Source organism: Cardiocondyla obscurior, linkage group LG21, assembly GCF_019399895.1.
Source record: "Cardiocondyla obscurior isolate alpha-2009 linkage group LG21, Cobs3.1, whole genome shotgun sequence".
NCBI classification, from domain to species: domain Eukaryota; kingdom Metazoa; phylum Arthropoda; class Insecta; order Hymenoptera; family Formicidae; genus Cardiocondyla; species Cardiocondyla obscurior.
This window is the reverse complement of record NC_091884.1, coordinates 448,336-469,066: the sequence shown is the minus strand read 5'-3', so window position 1 is coordinate 469,066 and position 20,731 is coordinate 448,336. Positions and strand designations below refer to the sequence as shown.

The 20,731-nt window shown below is 44.5% G+C and overlaps 1 long non-coding RNA gene across 1 annotated transcript; it reads left to right on the top strand.

Annotated features, from left to right (window-relative positions):
- Window positions 1–14,761: 14,761 nt before the first annotated feature.
- Window positions 14,762–18,131, top strand: LOC139110605 (uncharacterized). The gene is made up of 5 exons (XR_011547019.1): window positions 14,762–15,048; window positions 15,328–15,456; window positions 15,541–15,684; window positions 15,862–16,407; window positions 16,590–18,131. It is a non-coding gene; the product is annotated as an uncharacterized lncRNA (long non-coding RNA).
- Window positions 18,132–20,731: the final 2,600 nt, after the last annotated feature.

Here is a 20,731-nt window from a genome sequence, read left to right as displayed (position 1 = left end):
CGATCGCTCGGCCGTGAACGCGTCTCATTAAGCACTTCCCCGGTAATTATTGCTCGGGGATCCCGTATCATTTTCTTTCGCAAGGCGCGAGGCGAAAACCGGAATCGCGGATTCATACCACATTCGTGTACGTACCTATTAATGGGTTTTCGAAAAGTCGGTAGAGAAATTATTGCTAAGTACCGTTTGATGATTTTTTTTTTTCTTTTTTTTCTTTTCCGTTCCCCGTGCATCGTAAAAATACTTTTATTTCCGCGCGACGTAAAAGCGCGGCCCCCCTGCTGCTTGCCGCTCTCGTCCGTCGCGCGGTGAGAATCTGCTGGCACGTTGTTGCTCCCGACATAAAGTTTACAAGGGGTTGGAGTAAAATCGGCCTTTATTGGCTTTGCGCTGCGTTTGCCGGAAGTACCGGGCAGTAAAGCAATTAAATCCGAGTTCCACCCCCGTTCTCGCCCTTCTGCGGCTTTGTCTCCTTGCGGCAGCTGCAATTTCGAGCTTTAAACGGAAAATGGTAGAAGATCGTAAACTAACAGATACCCTTTTATTTTTTATTTTTTTTTTTTTAAATACCGCATCTCTTTTTTTCTCTCTTTTTTTTTTCTTTTTTTTTTTCAACTGCAGAATTAATGTGCGTTTCGAAATTTATGCAGCAGTAATGTAACGTTTTAATCTTTCGCCGGCATAAATTCGTCTTTGAAAAATACGGTGTCGATTGCGTTGATTTAAAGCGAGGTGCGATAATTGAAATTTTATAATATTTCATTTCTATGCGATCGCGAAACATGTTAATCAATCCTGGCCGAATTAGATCGTGGAACAGTAATTTATTTTCATCCCAGACGCGCGTCTTCCCGTCTCTCTGCCGGGAAGCGTTACGCTAACAAACATTAATTTGCGCCTCACGGTCGATGTATCGAATTATTGCGGGCTTTCGAGAGGTTCTGCCCTTCCCGCGTCGCTTAGGCCAATCGTGAATCAAATCGCATTAGCCTCGCAGATGCATATTCATGGGAAACGTATGGCGGATTACGCAGGTTCCGTTGCACCCCGCCTACCGAGCGTGGCGATGGGGTGTTTTGCATTCTCCCTACTTCAGAAAGGGGTTCCGCGTCATATTTATCGAAGTAAAACGACGCGGTTAGACGGAATTGGTCTTTCCTCCGTCACCCTCTCTTACTTTCGCCCTTTCGTTCCCTTTTGATCTCGGGACCGGCGATCGCGCCCTCGTCGAACGTTCCAACGGACAGAATTTGATCGATTTACAAGCCTCCGCGGTACCGCACGTGAGAAGATAACGAGCCCCTTCATTTCACGGCGTGAGGAGTTATCCAACGATAACGAGCGTGATTTTGATTACCACGGGAATATATCATCGACGGATCGATATCGCCGGGACGTACTTATTGACCGCAATGAAATTTCTCCAGTCGCACCTGATAATCCGTGACAAATCAAAAGGCTCGCAGATATTCTACGAGCTTGAGGGAGTAAAGGGGAGGGGAAAAAAAAAAAAGAAAGGTTGCATGATTATTCGAAGTTCATCGGTCCTCTTCACGAGCTCGTGAGCCCGCTAATCCGCGCATTAGAAACATCCGAGCGGAGTTATTCAGGTCGCGCGACTCGTTTTCTCCTTCCTCGAGCTTCGCCCAGCTCGTGGCGAGCACACAGACGCAGAGTGTGTCCTGTCTGATCGCGAATGCTCCCGGAGGATTATAGGACGCCGGAATGACGAGGCGGCAGTCCTCCAGATCTTTTTCTCTTGCCCCTACCTCTTCCTTACAGGTTCGTTCTTCCGTCGGTTACGCGGACATTGTGTCATCCAAAGGATTAAGTTCGGCCCATCTGGAAGCCACGAGGGTCGCCACGAATGCGCTGCGAATCATGCGAGATTTTACAAGAGATTTTAATAACGTCTGGTCTATTTTTTTTAATTTTTTTATTTATTTAATTATTTATTTTTTTTTTTTGTAGAAAATATGATAAAATATACCATCGCACGTAAACGAACGATGCAGGACAAATCTTATCACACCGTTTCTTAGAAGTCTTTTATAGCTCATTACTAGGCTGTAATTAAAATTTTTTTATTTAACTATTTTTTAAACAAGGCTATAATCTCGTACAATGGGTAGATAATGGGCGTTAAATTATATACTATTTTTACCCTGATATTTATTTCTTTACGGGGGTTGACAATTTTATATGGCACTTTCATGACAATTAATTTTTACTAAAATCTCAAAAAATTATAGTCACGCCGGTTACCGATGACTGACCAATGACTCTATTGAAAAATCAGGTAGTACTCGCCATTCAGGAATCTGACAAAAGACGTTCAGCTATTTCGGGACGTGCAACCACGCGAAAAGCGAAGAGAAAAAAGAAAAAAAAAAAAAGAAAAGAAAAATAAAAATAAATTCGAGGATGTACTTTAACTCCATGATTTGTCACGCGATGTAAAAATTGAAATCCAGAAACGAGCTAACCAGCCTTAATGGTTGTAACGACAACGGGAGAGAATGACAATGCGGGATGGACACGATGAAAAGACGTACAAAAGAAACGCGAAGGAAAGAGAAACGGAACCCCGGCCAGCGACAATCTCCCCCGGGATGCTAATGAATCTTGCCCTTAATGAATCCATTCCGAGGCCGTGTGGAGATCTCGAGATAACGTTGATGGATACTCTCGCGCGCAACTCCTTCCAGAGACAACGACGGGCTTTATGCTGCCCGCAGGACTTTCTCCTGAAAAATTTTACCATGACGAAAGCGCTTTTCGGGAGCTTATTTTAGAAATGCACAAGAAAGGATTTCAGAGAGACAAGTGTCCGTGTTATTTAAAGCCTCTTGTGCCATCTGTCAATTAGTTTTACAACAACATTTTTATAACACACAGCGTATACTTTATCATACTTTTAACATTTACAATTTTTTTTTTCTTTCTTTTAATTAAGCAATATACGTATAATAATTAATAATAAAATTAAACTTTTAAAATTAAAATAAATTTTAAGAACTAATTAAATATTCGAAATTAATTAAATTTGTAAATGTACGCTGCTTTGGTTGGCGAAATCTTATTGATGGCCCAAGCCCTCGTGATGAATGCAACTTTCTTTTGTCTGTATGCGTGCAACCCGTCGGAGATGAATAACATCAGAGCCTTTCGTCACGGGGATCGGTATCGGGGATTTTTCTTTAATTTAGTCGGCCGTTCGAATAAATCGTCAAGCATAGCCAGGGGTTAAACGAGATTTATAGGATTATGAGATGCTCCGGAGAATTTACAGAGCGAGACGAATAATGTGTACGGTTTTAATCACGTCAATGCTGTTGTTTGAAAACGAAAAAGAAAGAAAAAAGAAAAAAAAAAAATAAAAAAGAAGACTAATTACAGAATGAGAATATTACACCTTATTGAATAAAAGAAACGTAGTATGCATTTATAATTCTAGTAACCCTAAAGTTCCGCGTCGCACCAGCTAATTAAAAAATCGAGGTACTGTCCTTAAGCTATTTAATAATAAATTAACAAATAAATGAACAAGCGTCGCGGCGTTGAGGAAACGTGCTGACGAGCGTACCGTGTCAATATTCCAGAATCCCAATGTCTTCGCGAGAGCTTAATTGCATGATTGGGAATACCTGCGAAACAATCGTACTAAGACGAACGTAGGGAGGAGACGGGGAGTGCGGCGAACAGATAGAGCTACGGGGAAGGAACAACGTCTTCAACGGGCTCTCGGCCAGGTTGCTCGCCGGTCTCTGTTATTTGCCGAGCGATCATCGGGCGAAGTTTCGCGGAGGCAGCTCGAGTGCCGGCTACGAGATTGCCGGCCGTCCACGCCGTGCGGCGTAATTACCAAAAATCAAGCAAGAAGACCGAAAAGCCATCAGCGGCGCGTTTCTGCAATTTTGGCGCGGGGCCATTGACACGTGCTCGCGCGCACCGAGAAACTAATACGCAGGCAAGTATACAGCCGCCTCGTGAAAGGGTGGAAGGGACGAAGGGATGGAAATGAAGAAATGAGAAAGATAGAATGGCGTTCTATGCGACGATGTCGTTAAGGCTTTATGATGCATGACCCCGTGCGGTTGATGAGTTGATACAGCTGAGAAGCGTGAATTTTATAACCCGTTTTTTTTCTTTTTATTACTAAGTATTTTTATTATTATTTTATTTTTAATCGAGCAGTTCTTTTTTTTTTTTTTTTTTTCTCTCTTGTTCACGACTTCGAATTTTTAAATTGCGAAGAGTTGCATCGCTCAACGCGAGACGTAAGCATCGGATGCAGGCGGCTAAGAAAAACGAAGGGAGAGAAGGAGCGTCGAAAATTCGGAAGAGAAGAAGAAAGAAACGTAAGAACGTTGGTGCACAATAACATTGGTGTGGTGAGGGGGAGCGTCATCCTTCGAAAAGCTTTCGGCTTAGCCTTTTGCTATCCTCTGCTCAACCTTCCTCGATCCCGTTCCCTCTTTCTCTCTCGTTTTCTCTCTCGCGCGCGCCCTCGTCTCTCTTTCCGTCCCTTTTCGTTTTTCTCCGCCCTCGGGCGAATTTCCTAACGTTACCACCCGCTGTGTTTTTTTTTCTTTCTTGTGCCTGACGGACAATGCTTGTCCAACCGTTCGCAGTGACAATCGCACGGAAATCGTGACGGTTTTAGTGTCGCCTGAGATCCATCCATGCCAAATGCGTACCGGCTGCATTCAGCCGGCAATATGTTTCTTTATCTGTCTTTTTGCATCTCACGCCGGTCGTCGTCGCGTCGCCGCGTGAAAAACGTACGTACGAATTTTCTCGCGATATTTCACCCGCGCGCGGACACTTTCCATGGAATCCCGGGACCGTTCTGTTCGGAGATAAGATTTTGAGGAATGGATATTCTTTCTCGGGGCCGGTCAGCAGTCCGGGTAGTTTATTTCACCGCCGGCGTCTCGGCTGGCGTTCCACTTTTCAAATTTCGGAAAACTTCGCGCATCCGTGACTTCGCACAAGCCCGCTGTGTGCATTCGCCTTTAATATTCGTTGGATTTCGAGTGGTAAGCGATATTTTTCGTTCCCCGCGCGAAATACGGCGACGGGGGAGCCTTCGCGATGATGCGACGGTGAAGCCGCTTGAAGTCGCGACGCGTCGGAAAAACTTTCGTTCGACATTCATAAATATTAATTTGCCCGGAATAATTTTCGCCGGACCTTTTTACATCGCGCCGTCCCACCGTGGTCGGGACTCCCTTACCGAAAACTACGTTCGGACTTATAAGCGACAGGACGGAGCGCGAGAGATAGAGAGGGGGTTGAAAACAAATCCTGGACTCCTGGCTCTCCTGGGACGGCGTCCCTTATTCAGGTATATATGTGTGCGCGACACCTCTTTCGGACTTGTCTCTCCTCCTCGCAGCCACCCTCGTTCTCCCTTTGGCTCGTATTCCCTTCCTTTCTCCGGTGATACGCCGCGTGTAGACGCCGGCGAGTGACGGCTCGTCGGGAATAACGTAAATAATTCCGACTCGAACGTGCGGCACCACCGACGCGAACGACGACGTACGACCGACGCTCGAGAATTTATTCCGCGCTTTCTACGTGGGAATCGGGAGACGCGAGCCGCTGCGACGTTTGACGGAACGAGTCTCATTGTTTCCATAATGAAGCAGCCGATTTCTCCCGTCGCCGTTTGTCCCGCGGTGTGATACGACTCGGCGATAGTCCGTATCACGATGTCGTGGAAACTTTACGCCCAATAATATCGCCGCGGGAATCGATAACGCGCGAGAGGGAACGGGAACGCTTCGCGGAGCGCATTCGCTTTATAAAATTTCCCAATAACTCGATAAAACGTCCGACTTTAAAATCGCGACGTCTCACTCGATTTTTCCCGCGTAGCATTTCGCCCGAATCGAACGTTTCAAATACTCGCCTCGCTGAAAGTTGAAAGAATTACAAATTAAGTTTCGCAATCTCTCGACGGCGGGGCTCGCGCAAAGAGCGCGGAGATTACGAATATTATTTGTAGCCCCGCGGCGTATATTTCTTCTTTTGTCGTCAAGTACCGACCTTATCGCGAGAGTTCCTCTGACGAATGGTTCTAATTAATCCGATTAATTTACCGTGCCGCGGCGCCGCGCGCGCCCTGCACCTAAGCGCACCGCTTATCTCCGCGTCATAACCAGGCTTCCTAATTTAATAACATCATCCGCCGCGACGTATTACGATTATGAGGCTTAATCCTCATCGCCGGCCGAAGCGTAACAGCGAACTACGGTCCGGCGCAATAAAAATAAATCAGGCGCAAGTTCTCCCGGCGAGATTTAGAAAATCCCCGCCCCATTACCGGTGGCCGTCGCGCTAATCGCGACTTCGGGAAATTTCCTCCGCAAATATGGGGAAAGCCCCGCGGTAAAAGCGGACCGAAACGCCCGGGCAAAAATAAAGAAGAAGAAGAGAGATAGGGAAAAGGAGAAAATTTGAAATGGCAGGCGGAGTGCAAGCTGCACGTGTTCGCAGAATGTCCACGGTAAGGCTGCAGTTCCCTATACACACAATGCTCTTTACGGCCCCGCGTTGCGAAGAGCCCCGAGAGGAAGACAGAGAGGAGGCGGGAGACGCGCGAGGACGTCATTTTTCTCATCCCCGACGAGCCTTGCCGCGCAGAAATATGCTCGCATGGCTGCAATTAGTCGAGCGCCGGGCAAAAAGGAGAACGTCGAGCGCGTACGCCGCCAGGAAGTAGTTGTTAATCTTCGTATGTCGTAATGGCGGACGAAGTAATGTCTCTCCTTATGAAAAGTGTATCTCGGCGAGCGCACTTAGCCGTGAATATGATAAAAAAAAAGGGGGGGGACCTCCGAGCAGATTTTCCCTTTAACGCGCAAAACAGATTTACCCTTAGGTGCTTACGTGCTCTCGGGCTATACATGCGGCGTGTGCAAGGTGACGTTAATTACGTACTTTTAACAGTCTATCCATAATGCAATATAGTATCAAGGTAAATTCTCTCAATTAATCTTCCTAATTAATGTCCCGAATTGAAATGGTCAAAGGATTAAATTGGAAAATTGTAAATAAAATATTTAAACGTATCTCAAACTTTTGAGAGTTTTAATTTTGCTGTTTTTATTAATCAACGTGGAATTTTTTATTAAATAACTGTGCACACACATTTCTCGTATAAATACCGTCCGCGCTTGTCGCTCAGAAAATCCAAATTTGCCATGCGATTTCTAAAAGATCACGTTTCTGCAAAAAAATGTTGAAGTTTTCGAAGCTAAGCTCTAATCCTTGGCGGCCTGAACAAACAGTGCCGGGAGAAGACCTGTCAAAGATGACTAATGATGCGAGAGAATCCTTCAAATGTAGCGGAAACTTGCAAGAGAAAATTATAAAAACTGGCAGTGAGACGAATGTCTGGAACTTAATGATTAATATTTCGGCAGGCGACAACAATGCATTAAGTCTAAAATGTAATTTGTCCGATACTATACTAAAAATAGAAAAAAGAATCGTCATTGTTTTTCTTTCAAAGAGTTAAAAAATGTTTGGAAGAATAGAATTGTAAAACGCAGAAACTTTAAGCTATAACGAGACTTTCAAGTTCTCAAAGTACAAAAAGAATTCTAAACTTTAAGAGTAACAAATTCATTCTTTAATTCTAATTATATTCTGTTCTTATAAAGAAATCTTTATCATTTTACTTTCAGAAATTAAAAGCTGATTAATTATATATTTATTATTATCTCGATTCACTCGTTATTCTTTACAATATTTCATTCCAGCGTATACATTTTCGATTTGTTCGTCGCATAGGTTTTTGAAAAGAGCCGCGCAGAATTTTGCCAAACTCAACGATCTTCGGCTCGCAAGCTCCGCAAGCCGAGTTACCCAATGTAGGAAGAGTCCAGGGATCTGAAGGTGGTGGTGGCCGAAGTGTGTAGCTATCGATCACCGGTCCACCCCTGTGGGCGATGGTCTCTTCCTCGCTTACTCCCCCGTTTTCTCCCGCCCTTCTCCGCTCTCCTCGCCAACCTCATCCACAACCTGCTCTTATCCTCATCCCCTCGAGTTACACCGAATTTACCTAACGTAGGCGCGATGGCCTGGCTTCCCCCCTCCCTCTCTTCCTCGCTTCATCTTCCTCCCTTTCCCGTCTCTTCTTCCTCCCGCCCGTGATATGCCCTTCTCTGTCTTCCGCACCGATTCTCTCCCCTGGTGCCAACGTCTCCATAGCCCTGGACCCTTTGAGAGCCGTCCTCGAGGAGGCCTAGAGAGGTTAGATCGGGAGGGAATGAGAATGAAGAGAAGAGCGCGGCTGAGGAAGAGAGAAAGAGAAACAGCTTGTTATGGACGTGATGGACCCTTCGCTCGTCGTTGCTTCTAGCGAACACGAACGGGGCGAGGGAAGGGAAGCTTTTAGAGCTTGGAATATTCACGAGGCCGAGGCTTGGACAAGCGAAACACGTCTCTCCTACGCACCCTCGATATCCCACTTCTTTCGACGTCGGCGCCGCGGAATCAAATCGAGAGGGTCAAGATCGGCTAAGTTGATTCCCGGCATCCTCGAAACGAGTGTTGACGTCCTTTTATTTCTTCTTCTTCCGAAGGAAACTGCATTAATCACAAGTAATCGAAATTGTATTTTATCTCTTTTCGCATGTGCTTAATAGATAAAATTTTTTTTTTTTTTTTCTGTTGAAACAAAGTTCTTTCCACGGAGGACGCGAAATTCTCGTTAGATCTTGAAATTTTCTCGTATTTACTCGGATGCGCCAATTTTCAAGGCGAATCTGCGCATTGCCGTAAACCCGACTGTCTTTTGATTTCGTATTCAGGGAACGTGGTAGTGGCGAGTCGCCTCTACCTCCAGGACACAAGCTCCAGAAGGAAGGACTTCCCTGGCAATCAACGGCGGTTCGCAGGACTGTTTGCCTTCGCGCGTGATTGGCGCCTTGCTTTGCTGCTCCTGTTTGGTCCACCGTTAAGGTTCCTTCGCGTCTACACGTTTATTGACATTTTCTGTCGACAACACGTAGAACTTACAGGTTTGCTACAGGCTGATTTAAAAAAGTATAAAAATGTCGAAAAAAATGCACGTGAAAAACGATCTCAATCAATATAAATATCTCTCGTCGATTTAATCAAATAAAAAAAAAAAAAATTCCATTAAACTATTATTAGAACAGTTTAGAATATATTAGCTCATTTTAATATTAAAAAATATACGCGATATTCGAAAGATTTCAATCGATTATACGTCCCGAGCACTAAATCACGCCGATATCAATCCTCGTATCTGAATCGGAGAGCATACCGTATTTAAATTACAGCGTATGACAGCCATATGTTTAAGGCTGCGTGCACACAAATAAGCACGCATCAGAAATATTTCTCCGTAGGGAGATCCGATTGTCCGGCATATGTAGGCGCGATTGTCGGAATATCTTTCGCTATTTAACGACGGCGCGCTGTCACCGACGATCGCAATATCAGATCTACGCGTCTCGGGCTCGCCGCGCGGATACATCAAGCGAAAGGGCGCGTGGTAACGGTTGGCCCTGCAAAAGGGCCGCGATCCTAGAGGCGTATGTGCGCGCGGCTTTAAAAGGACCGGCCGCGCGACACGTGTAGCGCCCGTACAAATCGTGCGCGCGGCCGAAGAAAGTGGCCGCCATGTGTTTCCAGGATTTATAGAGCGTCTTTGAAACTAGCTGTAGCCGTCCACAGTGTGCGAGAATTTTCCGAAGCTATATACCATTCCGCGCGCGGGCGTGCGATTCTCCTGTGCGTGTGCGCGCGTACTCACGCACGTGTGCCGCGTACGTGTACGCGCGATATGAGGTCCTGTAGGAATTCACCGGGGGACGTAAATTCTCCCGTGGTTCTCTCCGTCTTTCTCTCTTGGTCTTCCCCTTTCTCTTTCGCACCCGACTCCCCGTCCTACCTTTTCTCCCTCTGTCTTTCTCTCTCTCTCACTCGATCGCGTACTCTCCTCGCTTGTAGCTACCCTTCGGGTGGACTTTAGAGTCCACCCCCTTATAGCCAACCGCTCGACGAGCCGCCCCATCTCCCTGGCCATCGTTGCTGCCGCCTCCAGCGACAACATTCTGCAGTCCGGCGAGGGTGACCACCCCTACGAGGAGCGCCGACCACCGCAGTGACGCTCAAGTGCTGAAACTCTTCGGCGAGAGACGTAACTCGAGTCTTGATCGTCTTAAACGAGACTTTCTCGACTTTTGTTTACTGCGAAGGCTTACAACGTTAGTTGGTGTATATAGACTCGTTCCGCAAGACGTAAATTACATCGCTGTACATTAATTAAAATTATATTTTGCTAAACGAGAAAAAATAAGTCCGAGATAGAAAAAAAAATCTCGTCATATTTAGCATCTGGAAATCTTAAATAATTAAACAAGTAATTTAATTGATGTGCCATGTAAATTAAAAATTTATATGACGGTTTAATAAAAGAAATGAACATCCTTCCGAGCACCCTTCAAACATTTTTTTTTTTCTTTATTTTTTTTCGTACTAACTTTCGCGCATATCTGCACAGTCATTTTCAAGCTCGGAGTAAAATAGGATATCGCGAACCGATAGGTCGATGCAGAGTAAAAGCCAGCGGCGATATTGATAAAAGCTACGTCGCCCATCCGGGTTTACTCCGCGCGCTCGCAGATTCCGCTCACGTACGCGCGGAGAACATCCTGAGCCCAGTAAGTGGCGTATGGAGATATCCAGAGGGGTTCGGATAGCTCGGATGGTTCGCGAGGGTGCCAGCGGGGTGGCGGTGGCGCCGGGAAAGGAGAGGGAAACAGGTGGACGGATGTTGGGGGGCCAGGAAAGACGCGAGGGCGAGGACGAGAGACCGGCAAGGACGAGGCGTAGGAAACGGAGAGGAATGGCGGGGACGGGATAAAGGCAAGGGGTGAGAAGCGAGAAAGGGTGACGGGGAAGGAGGCTGGAGACGGCATCGAGAAATGCGGACTTGGAAGACCGTTCTCTGGACTCTCGTCCCGTGCCTCTCCGCGTCCACCATGTTCCTCTCGCACCCTGTATTCAAACTACGTCAATACTACGCGGAATTCGGGTATCCCGATGCGTGGAAAAAGGGTCGAAGATTGTCACGTAGGGATGCTAGAAACACCGGCTCTTTCAGGACTTGCATAAAGAATTTTAGTTGTTTTAAGAACGGGTTTACTTTGGTATTCGACCGGTCGAGACAATCGACCTATATTTCTGTAATATTAAGCGAACGGTTTGCGACGTTAAATGGTTTACTTTTGACGAGTAAAGTCAACGCACGTATTTGCGCGATCTTGTGAAAGATTCGTCGGCGATTATAAGAAGCCTGGCCGCAGGATTGCCGGTCGGAACAGAAATTGGCATACTGGCACAATAATATCCTGCATTAATAACTGGCGAACGAAAAGAAAAAGACAACGCCCAAGGACGCGATCGGATAGCGCGCGGAATTGGCTTGGAGCAAAAATTAGTCTGCTGTCGCTCGAGCGTGGAATTAGTCCGCGACTCGTGATCGGACTCGGCCTTCTAGCCGACACGAGTGGGCGTTTCCTTACGAGGATCAAATTGCCGAAATCGTGAGCATTACCGTAATCTTACCTCAACTTGAGACTTACATAATATATTCGGTTTCGAAAGTAAATCATAAAAAAAATTGTTTGAAATCAAATTATACTTTGAATAATTTGTAGAAATTTTTACAATATTCAGAAGCGTTTGAATTATAATCTAAAACGGGCGTCGTCGAGAATAATGAGCGAGTGGAAAGGAAATTGGATATCGGTTTTAAATATTTAAACTCGTTTAAAACGAAAATGGAATGCTCACGTGATTTATTTTTATTCTTTTTTTTTTTTTTTTTTGATTTTCATAAGAATTTCGGTATCGCTACTTGTGGCATCAATTTGTGACAGGGGGAACGAAAGAACCATTCAATTGAGACGGAGTTGTTACGTAAAGAAGTACAGCTGTTGCTTTAGTTCTTTTCCTTCGCGAAAGTCCTGAATTTATTTATCTCACGGCACAGCTTCCAGGCAGGATGGGCCCCTGGACCTCGTTGTTTGCCCGAGACAAAGAAAGCGTTCATTAGGGAAACGCCATTAGCGGCGAACTTCTTTTTCCTCCTCCCCCGCCCCTTTTTTCTTCTTCTTAGTTCTCATCTTTTTCGTTTAGCTTTCGAAAGAGCGCGCCGATACGACAAACGCGAAATTTTCCTATGCTCGCCCATTCGCAAATATAAAATTAATGCATTAAATTAAAAATATTAAATCAATATAATCATTACATGACATAAAAATGATATTACATATAAATTTAAACTGCCAATGTACTTGGATATTTGTTAAACAATTAATAGCCGCAAACCGGGAAACACGAAGCGTTTTCCGTCCAGCTCGCGTTCTCACCCGACAGACGTGGTTCTGCTTACGATACTCGCTCATTACTCGATTCGTATAACGACCTCGCGCGCCGGCTTTCTTCCTCCTATCTTCTCGCTTGTCTCGAAGTCTTCGTCCGCAAGCCGATCGGAATCGACCGATAGCGGCGACATCGACGCCATAAATTACGCCGATCGACGCTGAGCGTTGCACAGCGTACGTCTGCGCGAAGCTGAGGAAAGCAGGCATCTCTCCCCCGAAGTACTTCCAGCCACGCGTAGATACCGCGCGATAAGGTAAATCCGTGTCGATCCGCTCCGTGGTTCGTGTTCCTACCTTGGCTTCGCGAGATGCGAGATAAATCGCGAGCCGAGCGAGCGCGGACGATCGCGTACTACCGTGGCACGGACAAAGAAACGAAGACGTACGAGAAAATATGACATTTTTACTTCGCCGGGCATTGCAGAACGCGCGTCATTCACTTTCGCTTCGTACGCGTTAAAGTAAACGGATTTAACGTGCAATAATTTCAAGCTACGAACGACAGATGTACGTGCCTCTCGGGGTACTTTAAAGTCGTCTGTAATTTTGCTTCAGCCTACGTCCATTAAGTTACGCAAGATTCGATACGCGAGACGACGAACACCCTCGCCTTAATCTTTAATATTTACGCCTTACGCTGCGCGCCGTGGATTTTCTAATCAAATATGAATTCGTTCCACCTTCGAACGCCGCATTACGCGGTGAACTCCGGAGACTCGAACTCCGAGATTAGTCATTGACGTCGGGATTTCTCTCTCTTCTTATTTTCGGTGATCGATCATCTGCTGTGTGCCATCTGCGACGAGAAATATATCGCCGGCAGGTGAGGTAAGTTTCGTTCTAAGCGTGTTTCCGCCTACTAGACCGCCCTTGGCGCGTAGTGTTCCAGCAAGTGCGTTTTTCACGAAAAAACTAGGTAGAAATCTTGTTAGAAATGGAAAGAGTCGAGGAAACGACGCTTGCGATTGTGATTTTTTTAATTAATAATTAAAACATTTTATTTGCGCGCGATTCTTCATAAAAAGATTTCAGTAATTATCTCTTTCGCAGCGAGAAAACAAAATTAATTAAAATAATATTTTACAGACGGATTTAATTTGTAAAAATAAATTTTACATTTTTTTTAATGTATGAAATTTTAATTATTTCTAGGTTACAGATATCTCCGAAGTTATCGAATAAAATTCTATTGGTGTATTACTTGACAGCACATAAAACAATCTTGCATAGGGCGTTCTTCGCGTCTTTACAAAAGAAATCTTGGAAAAGAAGTTTATGGCTTCTGACCAATGGTCACAGTAGGCGGCAAAGACTAAGCGGCGTCCAATACGCCCAGATTTTTCTTCTTCGCAGATCTCGTTTGTAGATAACAATTAAATGCGTCTAACGTAGCATTTAATTAACGGTTCCATCTATTTATCATCTCCGGTTTCTTGTAGGCTTAAGAAGAACCTATATCATTGCACAAAATTCGGTTTGCGCGCATTGCATCCCGCTGTTTCCACATAAAAGAAATAAACGAGAAAATTAATTTAATATAATAATTTTCAACGAGCATCTATGAATCTATATACTTCACGTGGCATTTAAAATATATTTTATTCTTTTAAACGCTTTTCGTTTGTATAAATAAAATTTATACATAATATACATTCGGATATTAATTATATTATTATATTAAAAATTATATTACATTAATTAATTATATTACATTTACATTTATTACTTAAAATACAAATAATAGATATAATTGATAAGTACCGCAATATATCTATCACCTAAAAATTCACGATACATTGAAATAAATGTTCGACCGAATATTCTAAATATCTTATATTCAATGTAAAATATTCTGTTAAGTGTCCTATACGAGATACAAACGTAAATATAGTCGCGGGCACGCAATAGTAAATAAGTATAGTGGTGTACGTGACTCACGCACGCGAGACCCCCCACTCCGCCTCCTCATACCACCTCGCGGTACCTGTATCATTCCAGTCTCTCAATGCGTAGCGCGCGGTCGTCCTCCCATCCACGGCCAACAGGTAACTACATTAAATAATTAGAGCTATCAAATCTAAGCCGACTTTGCTTCTCGAACGTCGTTCATCGCGCGTTTGAGTATGTACGAAGCGAATATCGCACGCAAGCACGTGGATTAATCTCTTACGACGGTAATTCGGTCCGCGGGTATAACCTTGATACTTTTTTCGTACATCGACGTCTTCATTGAACGCTCCGAAGTGCTCCGCCGTTAAGTTCGATCTTGTCGCGATAGACGCGTCCTCGCGGACACTAACTAACCGCTATGTTCTTTCTGTTCAGATCGAGAATTCGGAGCAGAGTCAGCGGAACCTCGCCGCTGTACTTGACGAAGGAGAATCTCGTCGCTGAACTTGACGAAGGAGAACATCGCAGCCAGCTCGCCGGGCTTCTCTCGGGAGTGACGATGGAGTAAACGGGCATGAAGAGTGCAGTAATCTTGCGAACAGGAGTATCGTCGTACGACGTAGCGCGCCCCGCACCCCGTGGCCAGATACCCCCCCGCGGCGGCCCATCCATTCGAGCCACGCAATGCGTAGCGCGCGGTCGACCTTTCGTCCGTTGCCGATAGGTAACTATATTTATTGACACAGGCTGTTAAATCTAAGCCGACTTTGCTTCACGAACGTTGTTCATCGCGCGTTGAGTTACGTACGACGCGAATATCGCACGGAGCACACGGATTAATTTCTCACGACGGTAATTCAGTCTGCGTATTTAACCTACATACTTTTGTCGCACATCGATATCTTTATTGCATGCTTTAAAGTGCTCCGCCGTTAAGTACGATCTTGTCGCGATAGATTGGCGCTCGCGGACACTATCTAACCGCTATGTTCTTTATGTTCAGATCGAGAATTCGGAGGAGAGTCAGCGGAACCTCGCCGCTGATCTTGACGAAGGAAAGGAAGAAAGGAAGGAAAAATCGCAGCCAGCTCGCCGGGCTTTTCTCAGGAGTGACGATGGACGAGCATGAAAGGTGAGTAATTTTGTGAACGCGAGTGTTGCACTGTACATTGTCGCGCGAATGATTATGATAATTAATGTTCACTTTTGATTACAGGTTACTTTCCACAGTTCGTGCCATCGTCTCGTGGACGGAAGGAGACTTTGCGTATCAATCCGGACATTCTGAAGGAAGGATGTGAGGACTGAGAGGAGGAGGAGGCCCTGGAAGGGCATCCTGCTTTAGCGGAGCAACCCGAAGGTAAGGATCACTTCTTTTAATATTTAATATTAATAACTTTGTTCTTCGAATATCAGAAATATTAATTTTTATTTATCTAACTGATAAATAAATTAGAAACACATATATATTTTTTTTTACATATTTGTAATTATTTTCAACATCTTTAAAAATAAATTTTCATATTTTTTGTTACAGAATTGCTACCAACTCCGCTACAGCGCATCAATTAGTAAGGCAAGATTTTTCCTGTTATTAATTAAAAAGAAACATCTAAACTGAAATATTAAATAAATCGCGTGATTCGGTTCCCTTCGGTAAATCGCGTAAAACAAATTATAAATCGGGTGCTTCGCGAAAATTAATTTCCGCGTAATACATTTTCAGTAGTTTGTAGTTAGCAGTAGTAGCAGCAGTAGTGCTTCTGTAGAAATTCTGTATAAATATATTTGTGTGAAAATTAATAGTTTTGTTACAGTCCAACATTTCAAGGAGAATTCGAAGCGTCGTTACCGTCGATAATCAGATAAACGAACCACCGGGGTTCGTCGCGAATCTCGTAAAAGTAATCGGACGTCCGGGTTTTATTGTATAGGTACTTTAAATCGGGACTGCCGTTTAAGTCGGTCGTTTAGCTTAAATTAACAATCCGCGAGTGTCGCGAGTGACATGTGGAAGGAACTGAGTTCTGAGAGGAGGAGGAGGTCCGGGAGGGACATCAGGCTTCAGCGGAGCAACTCTAAAGTAAGAATCACTTCTTTTTTGTACAAAATTAACTTTGTTTTTTCAATATCAAAAATAATTATTTTTATTTTCTATTTTTTTTTAAATTGATAATTAAATTAGAAGCACATATACATTTTTTTTACATAGTTATAATTATTTTCAGCATCTCTAAAAATATATTTTCTAATTTTTTGTTACAGTATGCTGATAACTCCGCTGCTGCGCATCGTCCGGTGAGTGAAAAAATTTTTTTATTATGTAGAAATGCTTTTGAGATAGAAATGCTGCTGAAGTAGAAATCTCTGATTCTCAAACTACGACACGCTTGTTTAGCGTGTCTTTATACAATTATGCATCGCGGCACACTTTTTAATTAAAAATACATTTCCAAATAATCCTGATTACGGGTCCCATGTGAAAGAATAGTGACCGCGCTGGCGGCACGAGTTCTTTTTATCCCACATTGACCAGCATTTAATTTAGAAACACCGTGCAATTAACGTGCCTAGCTTGACCCGTCGTTGTCAGATGCGCGAAGCTAGGATAGGCGATTTCCATGTTTTGTTGCGCCTTTTCGGGCTATTCGGGCTATCGGGAGGGTGGAGCGACGTCGAGTGACGTTGACTGACGTCCCGACGGACGTTTCTCATTATTTTGAATAGTAGAAAATCAACGAGCCTCCGGCTCGCACATCGGTAGACCAGATTCGATCCTGCTTCGAATAGCCAAAGCCGACGGACCGTTTCGACTCGCACAATACCTTTCGGCGACCGTGTAGCATCGCTTTTCCTCAGAGAGAAAAAGACACTCGTATAAATGGAAAATGCGTAGGAAAAGAATTGATTGGGCATGCGACGGTTTGGTCACTTCAATTTTTCTTTAGAAATTTGCTACGCACGAAACGCACCGCGATGCGTCAATCAGCGTGTCTTAGTTCTTTCTAGTTGTATGTTTCTAATTAAAAATCTTAGACATTAATATAATTGCATTTTAATTTTTTTTATTTAATTTAAACGCCTCGTAAGTCCAAACATTTTTTTTCTTTCTTACCCTGCCGGATATCTTTTACTTCTCATTAGGTAGGTTTATTGTCGGGACAATAGGTTATTATTAAACTTTTAGAACGACAGCAAATTTATAAGAGCAGAAGAATGCGAATGATAAAATACGTTGCTTTCGATGAAAAGTTATTCCGTCGGCGATGCATCAGTATGACTTAAGGCGGCTGAAAATCTGAATTTATCCCTAGCGAACGTTAATTACTTATAGAACGGGAGGGTGACGGCATTTAATAGAATGGATATAGATGATAGCGATTCGATCCCTTTCTTCCCCCCTCTCCATTGATAGAACATAAATTTTCTCAAGCTCGTGTTTTCCGTCGATGATGCCTCCTTCACTTTTCGCGTACTCGAGAAAGAGAGACAGAAAGAGAAAGAGAGAGACAAGGACTTCTTGATAATTATTTCCAACGCCCGGCGACGCGTACAAATCTCATCGGGTCCTTTACATTTTCCCGTGATATTTCAATCCGAATTTGCATTCCCCGTGGAAAATCCGTAGGGTTTTCTCTCTCCTCGTTCCGCCGTGAGGCATGAGAAATGTGCCGCTTCTTTTCCGTTACCCCCATCTACCCGCCCACTCCTCATTCTCTCTTTCGCTCTCTTATCCTCTCTCCCTTCAGTGCCGGGGCCGGTCTCTTCTTTTTTCCCCAAAATAAACCGAAGCCCCACTTCCGTCTACGGGCCACGAATACTAGGCGGTACATATATTTCTTCTATTGTCTAGCCCCGGAGTTTCCTATTGTTTCTAGAAATTTATCGCTTCATGGTAAGTTTGGCCACGCAGAAGCGGGTGCTTTCATCTTGAGGCGCGGATAAGAGAAAGATCAAGGTGGGAGGGAGAGGAGAAATCGAGAAAGGGGTGGAGGGGGGGGAGCAAAATTAGAAAGAGAGACCGAGTAAACGCCGGTGGTTGCCGGTGTGGGAAGGGTGGCGGTGGGCGCGAGCGCGGGGAGGAAGAGATAGGAGATAGATCCAACCGGCGATAATTAGTACTTCTACGAAATTATTTATACCCGGAATAAATCAGGGGAAAGCTTAATTGCTTTCCACCACGGCTGACGACGACGACGACGACGGCGATGAGGATGCCGCTCGCGCGCGCGCGCGGGATTCGAGCCGCTTCCTTTTGCCCGGATTTTTGTTTTCGTCTCGTCGAGCGGAGGCGCGAGAGCGAAGAGAGAAAATCCGAAGAATTATTGGAAGGGCAATCATTCCGGGACGATTATTTCGTATACGGGGAATTTATCTCGCGCGCCCGCTGCAAGGCGCGACCGAGGTCGTATCGTAATTTTTTTTTTTTTTCCTTTTTCTTCCGTCGACTATCCTCGAATAGGTTTTCTCGCTTTTATTCGCCACGGTGGATCCTCGCAGACTCCCACGGCAGCCGCGTGAATATCCGTGACGCATCGGGTCATTAGTGGCCGGCGCCGATATGATATATCGGCACGTCGGGTTCCTAATTTCGTTCGGTAATGGATTACGAATTCATTATCGCGCTGCCCGGTCCGCCTGAAAAAAATAAATCCTATTTCCCAGTTAACGCTGTTACTTCGACGGCCGAGCGAGGAACGTAGCACGTAAATAAGTTGCAGGCTGTCTGCAGCAGCGACCGTGACCAGAACCGACGGTCGATCTCTCATATTTCGGTGAGATCATTTCGGCGGCATCGTCAGAAATCGCGACTCGGGATCTCGCGGGAATCGCACGTACACCTTCACCCTCGACTCGCCCGCGGTATCTCTCTTTCTTTCGATTTAAATCTATTAATATTTTGTTATTAAAACCGTGCTTTATAACGAGGCGAATCATTCTCCCGCTGTTGACAAATGAAAACGATTCGGAAGATATTATCGCGGTGTAATCCAGTTATAGTAGCGATTAGAAACCCCGTTCGTTGAGAAACGACTGATTTAGTGATGCTAAATTTGATAAAGATCGTAAATTTAAATTTTAATCTTGCCCGGAGAAACCTCAATTTTCAGAGACAGAGATAAACGGGGGGGAGGGAGGGGGGGGAGGGAAGAGAAAGAGAGACGGAGAATTCTGACTCAATTGGCAGACGTTAATGAGACTTTCCTATTGGCTCCGAGGTGTGTAATCATCGGTCATAAAGACTTGCTGGCAGCATATTTGTAAAACCGCAAGGAAACGGGGAAAAAAAAATAAAGAGCCGCGGAAGGTGGTGGAGGGCATCTCTTTCTTTTTCCTTCTCTCTCGTTCTCTCTTTTTTCTCTCTCGTTTCTGTTGTTTCTCTTCGCCTCCGTTTCTCTCTCGCAAAAATCGACGTGCGTACATATTTTCGAGAACAGGATTTTATTTCGTGAAATGGAAAAAACGTTTGCGTAACTCTTCCGCGGCGACTGCGCTCTCAAAAAAAAAAAAAAAAAAGAAATAAAAAAGTAGAAAACGAGAAAAACTCGAAGAGCTTCGTGTAGATAAAGGGAGCAGAGGGAGGAAGTCTTGGCAACAGGTTTCACCCCCGTGGCAGCCTTACGATGCACTCTTTCCCTCCTACGCCCTACGTTCCTTTCGAAAAACATTCGCTTTTCCGACCCAGGTCCAGGCGTCGGCATGCGCCTTTCGCGGGAAACCGGTTTCCCTGCGTTAAATCCGCCGACGAGTTTCCTGCGAGTTTCCCGCCTCCCGGCCCGTTACAGGCCCTCGCCTTCGACAGGCCCGCACATTTATCTGCGAGCGAGCGAGCGTGGTTTGTACAAAATGGTGCAGTCCATTGGGATGCAGAATATATCGATACGTCACGCTACGAAAGGGAGGGTGGCCAGCCTAATGGCTCAGCCAAACGGTCTTTCGTGAATAGATTAATATAGACTTTGAGATTTCAAGCATTTCTTTTACCGTCCTCTTCTCTCTTTAGTCATTTTTTTTTTTAGACATCGTTAAAAAAAAATTAATAAGAACACATTTACAAATTTGACAGAGACAGGACAGAGATTAATTTGTTAGAAATAATAATTACATAACGCGATAACGAATCTAACTTTATACAGATTTATAATTTTGAATAAAGTATCGCGAGTTTGATTAATATACCGCGGCTAATAAAATACTTCTTTTTTTTTTTTTTACCGTATTTAGCAAATAATAAGACATCGCCGTTGTAAGAATGCGTATCCGTGTAGGTTAGTCTCTCTCTTTTTTTTCTTTTTCTTTTTTTTTTTCTTAAAAGAGGAAAGAAAAACTGGGAAAGAGACTGAAATAAGCTGACGGACGGTAGAAGGGGCATTATGGGAGAGGAAGGCAGAGAAATCGAAGCCGAC